Here is a 12117-nt window from a genome sequence, read left to right on the forward strand (position 1 = left end):
GACAGTAATGATCGGAAGGCAAGAGCGGACCTAATCTTGTCGATCAGTCCGTCGGAGTTGAAGCAAGTAAAGAATTGCACGACCTCACGGGAACTATGGCAGAAGCTCGAATCCATCTACCAGTCCAGTGGACCTGCCCGGAAAGCCACGCTGCTGAAGAAACTGACCCTCAAGAAAATGAAGGAGGGAGAAGATGTCCGGGATCACGTCCGAGAATTCTTCGATGCAGTAGACAAGTTGGCTGACATGGGAGTAGCTGTAAACAACGACCTACTGGCCATTATGTTGTTATACAGTCTACCAGAATCGTACGAGAACTTCCGGTGCGCAATAGAGTCCAGGGATACGTTACCTGATCCAGAAGGCTTAAAAATAAAGATTCTGGAGGAATCGGACGCCAAGCAATCTAAAGAAGACGAACCCGTGCAGAATGCGATGATGGGCAGTAGGGGTAGAGGAAGAGGTTCACGTGGAAGAGGAAGCACGACCTTCAAGTACAAGTGTCATGGATGCAGGAAACCCGGCCACAAGGTAGCCGATTGCCCCGACAGAGACAATGGTTCAGAAAGAAAAACCAGAAAGAAGGAAAACGCCCATCATGTACTGGCAGAAAATTTGGCCGAGGAAGAATTCGCATTGCACCTGAAGGCTGATCACGATTCCTGCTGCCTGGACAGCGGAGCCACCTCACATATGACTTCCAGCAGAGACTACTTCAACGTTTACGAAGAGACCACGAAATCTTTAAACCTGGCCACTGCACAGTCAACGAAGATACGAGGTGTTGGCGAAGGAAAAGTACACGCAACGAATGGCAGCGACAATCGAATTCTTCGCCTGGAACGAGCCCTTCATGTCCCGGATTTAAGAACAAATCTCCTATCCATAGCCAAGATGACAGACAAAGGACATGAGGTCACATTCAAGAAGTCGCAGGCCTGGATTAAGACGGCAACCGGGGAAGTGATTGCAGTTGCTGACAGAGTTGGAGACCTTTATTTCCTGAGAAAGGCTGAAGAAACGGTCCATTCAGTGCAAGCGGAAATAAAGCCTAGAAGCAACCTGGAGAACTGGCATTTCCTACTCTGTCACTTGAACGAGAGAAGTTTAAAGGAAATGGCCCGGAAGAATTTGGCTACGGGACTCAACATTGAAAAAGATGGGAGTCTGGGAATCTGCAAAATCTGTATCAAAGGAAAGCAATCGAAGGAGCCGTTCCCGAAACCTGAAGATAGCCGCACCTCGCATGTCCTGGAAATAGTACACTCTGACGTATGCGGCCCGATGAGAGTAACGTCGATGAGTGGAGCCAAGTACATCGTCGTTTTCACTGATGATTATTCCCGGTGGAGTGAAGTCAGCTTTTTAAAACACAAGAGCGAAGTGTTGAAAGCCTTCAAAGAATTCAAGCAACGAGCTGAAGTGGAAACCGGGAGAAAAATCAAGACCTTGCAGTCCGACAACGGAACCGAATACTGCAACAATGAATTCGACAGATTCCTGAAAGACTCTGGGATAAAAAGAAGGCTCACCGTACCATACACCCCGGAACAGAATGGCATTGCCGAAAGAAAGAACAGAACACTCCTAGATATGGCCCGATGTATGATGATACAAGCGCAACTTCCACCATCATTCTGGGCAGAAGCGATGGCCACGGCTAACTACATTCGAAACCGTTGTCCTTCCCGGAGCATAAATGGAGAAGTACCATTTACCAGATGGACCGGAAAGAAGCCATCCCTGCAACATTTGAAGATTTTCGGCGACAAAGCTTTGCTGTTGGACGAAAATAAAAGGAAGGGGAAGTTTGCAGCCAGGAGCAAAGAATGCGTTTTCATCGGCTATTCTGAAGTCACGAAGGCCTATCGACTCTGGGTTCCGTTCGAGAAGCAAATTTACCGAAGTCGAAATGTCAAGTTCCTGGGAGAATTTAATAAACAAGGCGGATATGATGATTTCGTCACTCCAGAAGTCAACCTGAAATACGGAAGCAAAGCTAAAGGCGAAATCGAAGTCCCGGCCACTACACACGCTGCAAAACCGTCAGGCAAAGAAGTCGAAAAGCAGTTCAAAGATGAAATCCCGGAAGAATCTAATGCCCAGGAAAACGAGGAAGTCTTCGAAAAACCCTCAGAAACCCTCGTTCTGAAGAAAGGTCCTGGAAGACCGAAGAAAATAAGAACTGGAGTACCCGGACGACCGAAGAAAAAGTTCAACATGATTCCGAGCGTCTCAGAAGAGTCTATTGAAGAGGCTACTGACGAGCAAGAAACCCTCTCCGATGAGTCAGCAAACCTGGCTATCTTATCAGAACCTTTGTCCATGAAGCAAGCCCTGGCTTCTCCGTACGCAAACGATTGGAGGAAAGCAGTAACGGAAGAGTTCGTTTCGCTTATCAAGTGCGAAACCTGGGACATCGTTGACTGTCCGGAAAACCAGAAGGTCCTTGGAAATCGTTTAGTCTTCCGAACGAAGTACTTACCCAGCGGAGAAGTAGAGAAAAGGAAAGCCAGGCTCGTAGCGAAAGGTTTTGCCCAGAGACCAGGGATCGACTACCAAGAGACGTTCGCACCCGTCATTAGATCCAGCTCCATAAGACTGCTTATGGCCCTTGCTGTAGAAATCGGTTTGGAAGTCCACCAAATGGATGTCGTCACGGCCTATCTTAATGGCGAAATCGAGGAAGAAATATATATGGTCGTCCCGGAAGGATTAACAGAATCCCTCGAAGAAATCGTCAAGTCAACCCGGTTCGACAAGTCAATCGTTGCCAGAGCAAAGAAATGGACCAGCGACCTGGAAGAAGAGGGACATAAAGTCTGTCGCATCAAGAAATCCCTCTACGGCTTAAAACAATCGGGCCGCCAATGGTACAAGAAGTTACATCAAAGACTTTCGGAAATTGGAATGACACCATTGAAGAGCGACCCCTGCTTATACGTTTTAAGAGTCGCGGAAGATATTATGATCATTGGAGTCTATGTCGACGATCTGATCCTTGCATGCAATAACCCGGATTGGATGACTGAAGTAAAGCTTGAACTTGGAAGAAAATTCGATATGAAGGACCTGGGGCCAATCCATTGCTGTCTCGGAATGGAATTTCACCAAGATCTAAAACAAAATACCATCCGGATTTCCCAAGCGAAATATGCAGAAACGGTCCTGAAACGTTTCAACATGCAAGACTCCAAAGCAATTGCGACTCCAATGGATGCCAACAACAAGTTGCAAAACCCAGAACACCCAGTAGCAGAAGACATCAGTCGTATTCCGTATCAATCTCTGGTCGGCTCTCTCATGTACCTGGTAGTGTCATCACGACCGGATATGGCGTATTCAGTCAGCGGATTGAGCCAGTTCAATACAAGTTATGACGAAACTCATTGGATTGCCGGGAAAAGAGTTCTGAGATACCTGAAGGGAATTCTTCATCATGGGTTGATTTATCGGAAGACCGGATTGCCAATCCAGGGTTTCGTTGACGCAGACTATGGAGGTTGCCCGAAAGATAGTAAGTCATATACTGGATATGTCTTCAAACTAGCCGGCGCTGCAGTATCCTGGGAAGCAAGGAAACAGCGAACCGTTGCCTTATCCAGTACAGAAGCAGAATATATGGCAATGTCCGACGCAACCAAAGAAGCCATATATCTCAAGGGACTTCTCAACGAACTTGGAGTATCAGTTCAGGCGATCGAGCTGTACAACGACAACCAGGGTGCCCAGAAACTCGTTCAGAATCCTGTTTTCCATGCCCGAACGAAGCACATTGATATCCGGCACCACTTCATTCGAGACACCTACGACCAGGGACATATAGCCTTGCGGTATCTACCAACAGAGGAAATGCCAGCTGACATCTGTACAAAGAGCCTGTTCCGTCCGAAGCACCTCTTCTGCGTCAAAGCCCTTGGACTGGAAATAATTGAATGACCACCCCCTGGATAGAAGATTGAAACCACCGATATTAAGAGGGACTGTTGTAAATTAGAGATAATACCGGTTGTTTTTTATCTATATCCAGATTATATTTTCTATACTTGTGTTTTTTATGCATCGCGGTCATTCTTGTAATCTTTATTTTTTATCGCGATGCCTTAACTATATAACCGGATAACATTCCGATAACGTTTGTCAGTTCTCAGTTGTTCTGAGTTCAGTTCCCAGTTATCTGTTCTCAGATATGAGTTGTCAGTAGCGTTCCCGGAAATTAACTAAAATGGTTTATTTAAATTAATAAAGAGTTTGTAACCAGTTAAACCCAGAGTCGTTCTTGCGTCAAATAACAACAGCCGCCATCTCGTTTTGGCTTATTGACCCCTTCGCTGATGCAGTCTTTTTGTGTCATAGACAGCAATGTGTCAATCCCCTTGTATGTCCCGACTTTTTGGTACTAAATCCTCAGCAATCAACCCACAAACCTCGTCTTGACGTAGGACAAAATTCCACAAACGCATGCGTCTTGTCAAAACGTTAAGCGTTAATAAAGTAATGAGGAGGGAATTATTTATCGCCTATGTGATTCGGTTCAGTAACCTTGCTCCAAATGTTCTGATGTTGGGAAGAATCATGTTACCATTACCCCGCTTTGTTGTACACTTAATTCTCTCAAAGAGAATAATTATGTAGTTCTGGAAATATTAGTCGATATGCATTCAGGGACATATTTTTGATATCTATGATGAATATTGCTGGCAAAAAATCGAAACGCAGCTATACTTGCAGGCTTGCATCAGTGTGTATAGAAATTTTGCAAGGCTGTTGCGACGATTTGGTCCCCAACTTTCCGTCTTCTCTTTGGCCGGAAATATTCGATTTAAATGTCAAATTATCCGTTAATGTCCCCCTCCCCACAAACTCCTAAAGATAGGCCTTTGCTAAGCCTAATACTATTGACGCGTTAAATTGGGACGAAAAACGTTGGAATGCATAATACTTCTAGACCCCACATAGATTGTTTACAGGAAATGGTGACTGATAATGAATGTTCCCAATATATGACGTAGGTATTTCTAATTATAACAAATAGAACATTAGGCATACAAATCTCCAAATATCTTCATAGGTATACTTAGAGCATCTGGGATAATATATACTTATGCCTATTATGATTGTTCGATATAGAAATTATAATAAAAATAACACGGATAGGAAAGTGTGAAAAACTTTTACAGGTTTAGTAATTCCGCATGGTTCCTGTTCCAGATGAAAAGACATGGTATTTTGTGAAAATTCAAAGGACTTTACTTTTAAAGCATTGTATGAATAACAATAGACCGGTTTCAAACGTTGGGGGTAAAGTAGTCTCCTGTGTTTGTGAACATCTTGTTGTCTTAAGACGGAAATTCCACCCGGTAAGGCGAAACAAAGACGCTGGATGGAATCTGCTTTTAGTACGAAATTCACTAAAAGTATTACTAATGACTTCAAAGCATACAGTTTTTATTCGTAATTACAAGCAATGGTATACGAAATTGGACGCATAAGTTTACAGTTCTTTGTTATTGCTACAGTTTTCAAGGCTTGCACCATTCAAACAAGTTCGTTCATGGGTGTAATATCAAAAAAAAAACATAAGAATTCAATAACGGTAAACCATAACTAAATTGAAAGCATGAAAAGAAAAACACCAAAGTAGAAAACTAATAATTCATATATTAATAAAAGTATCAAATGATATAGTGTATTGTGGATCATATAAGACATTATATCTAAAAGCTAATGATTTTCAATAACTGATGACGTGGTGTTACATACTCCTTGGTCAATTCGGACACTTAATTGCAACTTCAGTTCCTCTATCTTTTCTCGCATTTTTTTAATCTCATCATTTTTCTGCGCAAAGAGCAACTGGACTTCGGCTTCCGCTTTGTCCTTATTCTTTAAACGAGCTATCTTTACTTTGTGCACCGATAACATATTTTTAATTTCTTCGTTTCTTATCGCGTTTAAATCAAGTTGGTCAAGAGCGCCAATACCGCCACCATTATCGAGTAAGAATCGAACAACTTCCAATTTCGAATTGTATGCAGCGCCCAATAAGGGTGTCTGGCCTGATTTATCCGCGTGTCTCACTTGTGCTCCATTTTCTACGAGGAATTTCACTATATCTAAATGCCCGTCAGCGGAAGCCTCCAACAAAGGCGTTCTTCCATAATTGTCCGCCGTTTCAATTTTAGCCCCCTTTTCTACTAAGAATTTCACCACATCGAAATGCCCATTGCTGGAAGCTCTAAATAACGGCGTTTCTCTGTCATTGTCCGCTGCTTCAATTTTAGCTCCCTTTTCTACTAAGAGCTTAACGATCTCTAAATGTCCAGAACTGGAAGCGCCAAATAACGGTGTTACTCTGAAATAGTTCGCTGTTTCAATTTTAGCTCCCTTTTCTACTAAGAATTTAACCACATCGAAACGTCCATTATAGGAAGCCACTAGTAACGGTGTTGTTTCGACGCTGTCCGCCAATTCAATTCTAGCTCCCTTTTCTACTAAGAATTTCATGATATCGAAACGTCCAAATCTTGAAGCCTCTAATAACGGTGTTTCTCCCCGTTTGCTCGCCAAATCAATTCTGGCTCCCTTTTCTACTAAGAAATTCACCACATCGAAATGTCCAAATCTTGAAGCCTCTAATAACGGTGTTTTTCCCTCATTGTCCGCTCTTTTAATTTCAGCTCCGTTTTCCACTAGGAATTTGACGAGATCTAAATTTCCTCTTCTTCTGCAAGCCTCTAATAGAGGTGTTTCTCCGTCTTTGTCCGCCACTTCAATTCTGGCTCCTTTTTCAATTAAGAATTTCACCAAGTCTAAATTTTCACTTCTGCAAGCCCAAAAAAAAACGGTGTTTCTCCCTGTTTGTCCGCCGTATCAATTTTGGCTCCCTTTTCCACACAGAATTTAACGACATCTAATTTTCCACTAAAGCAAGCCCAAGTAAACGGTGTTTCTCCGTTTTTGTCAGTCGTTTCAACTTTAGCTCCCTTTTCCACCAAGAATTTTACGACATCTAAATTTCCTCTTATGCAAGCCCCAAAAAACGGTGTTTCTCCCCGCTTGGCCGACGTTTCAATTTTAGCTCCCTTTTCTACAAAGAATTTAACGACATCTAAATTTCCACTTTTGCAAGCCTTGAAAAACGGTGTTTGTCCAAATTTGTCCACTGTTTCAATTTTAGCTCCCTTTCCCACTAAGAATTTAACGACATCTAAATTTCCACTCCTGCAAGCCCCAAAAAACGGTGTTTGTCCAAATTTGTCCACTGTTTCAATTTTAGCTCCCTTTTCCACTAAGAATTTTACCACATCTAAATTTCCACGTCTGCAAGCCCGGAATAACGGTGTTTCTCCCCGTTTGTCCGCCGTTTCAATTTTAACTCCCTTTTCTACTAAGAGCTTAACGATCTCTAAATGTCCAGAACTGGAAGCGCCAAATAACGGTGTTACTCTGAAATAGTTCGCTGTTTCAATTTTAGCTCCCTTTTCTACTAAGAATTTAACCACATCGAAACGTCCATTATAGGAAGCCACTAGTAACGGTGTTGTTTCGACGCTGTCCGCCAATTCAATTCTAGCTCTTTTTTCTACTAAGAATTTCATGATATCGAAACGTCCAAATCTTGAAGCCTCTAATAACGGTGTTTCTCCCCGTTTGCTCGCCAAATCAATTCTGGCTCCCTTTTCTACTAAGAAATTCACCACATCGAAATGTCCAAATCTTGAAGCCTCTAATAACGGTGTTTTTCCCTCATTGTCCGCTCTTTTAATTTCAGCTCCGTTTTCCACTAGGAATTTGACGAGATCTAAATTTCCTCTTCTTCTGCAAGCCTCTAAAAGAGGTGTTTCTCCGTCTTTGTCCGCCACTTCAATTCTGGCTCCTTTTTCAATTAAGAATTTCACCAAGTCTAAATTTTCACTTCTGCAAGCCCAAAAAAAACGGTGTTTCTCCCTGTTTGTCCGCCGTATCAATTTTGGCTCCCTTTTCCACACAGAATTTAACGACATCTAATTTTCCACTAAAGCAAGCCCAAGTAAACGGTGTTTCTCCGTTTTTGTCAGTCGTTTCAACTTTAGCTCCCTTTTCCACCAAGAATTTTACGACATCTAAATTTCCTCTTATGCAAGCCCCAAAAAACGGTGTTTCTCCCCGCTTGGCCGACGTTTCAATTTTAGCTCCCTTTTCTACAAAGAATTTAACGACATCTAAATTTCCACTTTTGCAAGCCTCGAAAAACGGTGTTTGTCCAAATTTGTCCACTGTTTCAATTTTAGCTCCCTTTCCCACTAAGAATTTAACGACATCTAAATTTCCACTCCTGCAAGCCCCAAAAAACGGTGTTTGTCCAAATTTGTCCACTGTTTCAATTTTAGCTCCCTTTTCCACTAAGAATTTTACCACATCTAAATTTCCACGTCTGCAAGCCCGGAATAACGGTGTTTCTCCCCGTTTGTCCGCCGTTTCAATTTTAACTCCCTTTTCTATTAAAAGCTTAACGATCTCTAACCGTTCATTTCTGGAAGCCGCTAATAACGGTGTTTCTCCCCATTGGTCCGCCACTTCAATTCTGGCTCTCTTTTCCACTAAGTATTTCACCACATCTAAATGCCCATTGCTGGAAGCTATAAATAACGGTGTTTTTCCGTCATTGTCCGCTCTTTCAATTTCAGCTCCGTTTTCTACTAGGAATTTGACGACGTCGAAATGTCCGCCTTCTGAAGCCGCGGACAACGATGTTTGTCCAAATTTGTCAGCAGTTTCAACTTTCGCTCCTTTTTCCAGCAACAATTTGACCAAGTCCAGATACCCTTTCCGCGAACTCAGAAGTAAAGGAGTGCGTCCATCTTTGTCGCTCTTGTTGACGTCTTCCCCATTGGGCAATAAGATATTTATCGAATCTTGGCAGCCATTAGCGAAAGTGTCGTTTATAATTGACAACCATACTATTATCCACAATGCCTTAATCATTATATCTAAAGGCAACCTTTTCTGTGCAATTAAGAGGCACACTTCGGATGTCGATACCTATATAAGAATTGTGAAACCACGTGTTATTTAATGATTCCCACAATGCTAGTAAGGTTAAAAATGCACTTGATTCCATCAGAGGAAAGAACTTTGCAGTTCTAGAGTCACACGCTATCAAGGCGCGAAAGCTAACAAATTTTCGTAACCTAATATAGGAGTGTTATCATAAAGCCAATAAAGAATCGAAAATGTGTTTTGCTACTTTGCTACAATAGAAACCCTTGGCGTATGAATACCCGTTGTTAAATCTGGTAAGAAAAAAAGAATTTTGGATCAAAATGTTTGGGCAAAAGTTTAAATTGGTTTTTCTTTTGATTTTCTAACCTCACTCGACAATTTTTGACATTTTGTCGAATCGAATCCAAGTCAAAGCTCTAATATAATTGTTAACTTGGCCTGATATCAACCCGTTAACTTTAGAACTATTGTGATGGCAATGGCAGCGATTACATGGGACTCTCCGTGAGCGACGCGTCGTTTATGGGGGAATAAAGGGGAACCACCGTAAGCAACTTCATTAAGCAACTGATTTAAAGACAGCGAATGTTAATTTTGCGCCTTTATAAAGCAACTAGCTGTTACCGGCGACTTCGATCGCGTGGGATTAGTATTATTTTTAATATTTCATCGAATTACCTTTATCTCAAAATTACGAACTGGTTCCCAGCTGATTGACACACGACTTGTCTCTATAATTCCAGCGGTGTTTGTGCCAAATTTGATCGCTATACTATAACTATATATATATATGTTCATATCAGATAAAGGATAAAGCGACACTGAGACGTTCAACGTGGCAATCATAGCTTAATTTTAAAGGAAACACGCGTCTTATAATTTTTGTTCTTTCATTTGAAAGAGCGTATCAAACAACGAATATTTTAAATTGGTGCTATGAATTCGTCTGCAATATTAAAGACGATACCAACAATTAAATGAATTCGGGGTTGGTACATGAAATTATATGGGATGAAGTAAATATTACAACCAGACGGGTATCGTTCAGGTGTCTTATTAGTGGTCAGCTTGTACCACGGGTCCCCGGCTTAGCTTCATCACACTGAAGCCTAACGCGCGTACGCTATTGTCGGTATCTTCTATAATATTGTTAGTGAATATTCATTACTTATTTTTGTATTTCATTTTGAAAAAACGAAAACTAAACGATGAGTTTTTCCTTTAATTGATAAGATACGAGAAACAGAAAACTAATACTAAGAAATTTTAATTATTTCGAAAGAGTTGCGCATATTATTAAATATTTCCAAGGATTGAAACGAGAGATGTTTTTAAGGGAATATGACCGGCCTCAATCGAACTGAAAAGGGAGTATGACCTATATGCAACGTTGCACGAATTCATTATGAAACCAGGGATATTAGATGGTTTAAGAGGGATTCGAAGGTAGAGGGAAATTGAGGAACGTTATCGGCGTGTCATGCGCACTATAGTCTACCATATTTCTTAGTTTTTTTTTTTGTCGCCATCTATGATGGAGTCAAAATATTACGGAGACATAAATCGGAAGATTAGCTCCGCCTTCGTCGTCGCATTTTTTCGTCGTCGTCTCTTTAAACTACTCCCTTATCACAAGCGACTTTGTCGCCATCTATGATAAGTTCGCCGCTTCACTCGCGCTCCGGTTATTTCATTCAAATTTCGGTTCCTTGTTCGTTCTGTTTCCGGATTTTTGCACATAACGACTTCTAAAGCCTTCCGTTAACGGTAATCAATCTTAATTTTCAGTGATTTAAACTATTTTTCGTGTTATCGCCGTCTTTTGGTTTTACCTACTGGCAGCGTTTTGCCATAGGTCTTGGAAAAGCTCGTATTGTTTGTTCCTCGGGACTCATGACGGGGCTTTTTCTATAACTGTGTTTGAGACCTTACTAAAAATACCTCCACTCTCATGTTTTCGCTGTTATTCTTTGAATTTCGGTAATTAAACGTGCGGACTCGACATTTTTTGTTGCTCACTGCATTCCGCTAACAGTGTTTAATTTTTTAATTCGGTTTCATCGTTATTTGGCTGATTTTCGCCGAAAGTGACGCTGTAACGCCGACGGGGATACTGCCTAGTCCTTGTCTCAGACCGTCCTAAAAAGTTTAAAATTAATTATGCCGTCTGCTAAACACTATGATCTCATTTAAATTGTGCGGAAACGTGTTTTAAACTAATATGTGTCATTCCAAGGACACGTGTCTTTTGTGTGACCTCTTTATGTTCGGCTCCCTGTCATTGTAGCCGTAACAGGCTGAGAAATAAGGATTTTTTTAAACTGGACATCTGGCCTGTGTCGACAGAGCCGCATGAGAACAGGCTGAGAAATAAGGATTTTTTGGGGTTTGTTGTATCTCGGCTTTTGTTGAGGAGATATTCTATATACGATTTCAATATTAATTAGCAATGTTACTGTATATAAGTAAGGCATTAATTATACAGTGCCTAAATATAGTTTTTGTAATAATTATCCTTTGCTATTATATCAATATGGAGTTCATTATACATTGCTAAAATACATTAGAAAGCGCGACAAAATTGTAAGGGTTTCCTTGGAACCTCTTGTTAGTACTATTCAAGGAGACGGATTTTCCATTAGTAGTCATTCGAGTGTAAGTAGGCGCAGCTCTACTTGCAGCAGAGCCGACCCCGAAAACCGGGGATCCCCGACTTTTTCCCCCGACCCCGGTACCTTACATGTAAAATGTAGTCGGGGTTTTTTTCGGGGTTAGATTTTGGTTAGGTTAGTTTTAGCAAATTATTTTTTGTCCTGCGCCAAAAACAGTCTTCTCATTCGTCTCAAATAAGTGCTCCGCTTCTCTTTTATGAAAAAAATGGGCAAGGGGGTAACTAACAACAAACAAAATACAGTAAAAACAGTCACCAAAATTCCAAAGTTCACCATCCTCCCTCTCGTGGATCGGCGGCCCTCCCCCGTCTTTTGTAATGGCAGTGGTCTTTCGTGGGAATCGTAGCTGCGTAGCTCGGAAAGTCGGAATTTATTGGGCTTTTTTACAGTTTCTGGCCTACTAGCTAAGAGTCACTAGGTAAGTGTGATACGAAAATTTTGCGTCAAATAAGCGACCTTT

The sequence above is a fragment of the Phalangium opilio genome, unplaced genomic scaffold (genome assembly GCF_054372755.1).
Source record: "Phalangium opilio isolate 3A_F unplaced genomic scaffold, DU_Popi_V2 ptg000002l_1, whole genome shotgun sequence".
NCBI classification, from domain to species: domain Eukaryota; kingdom Metazoa; phylum Arthropoda; class Arachnida; order Opiliones; family Phalangiidae; genus Phalangium; species Phalangium opilio.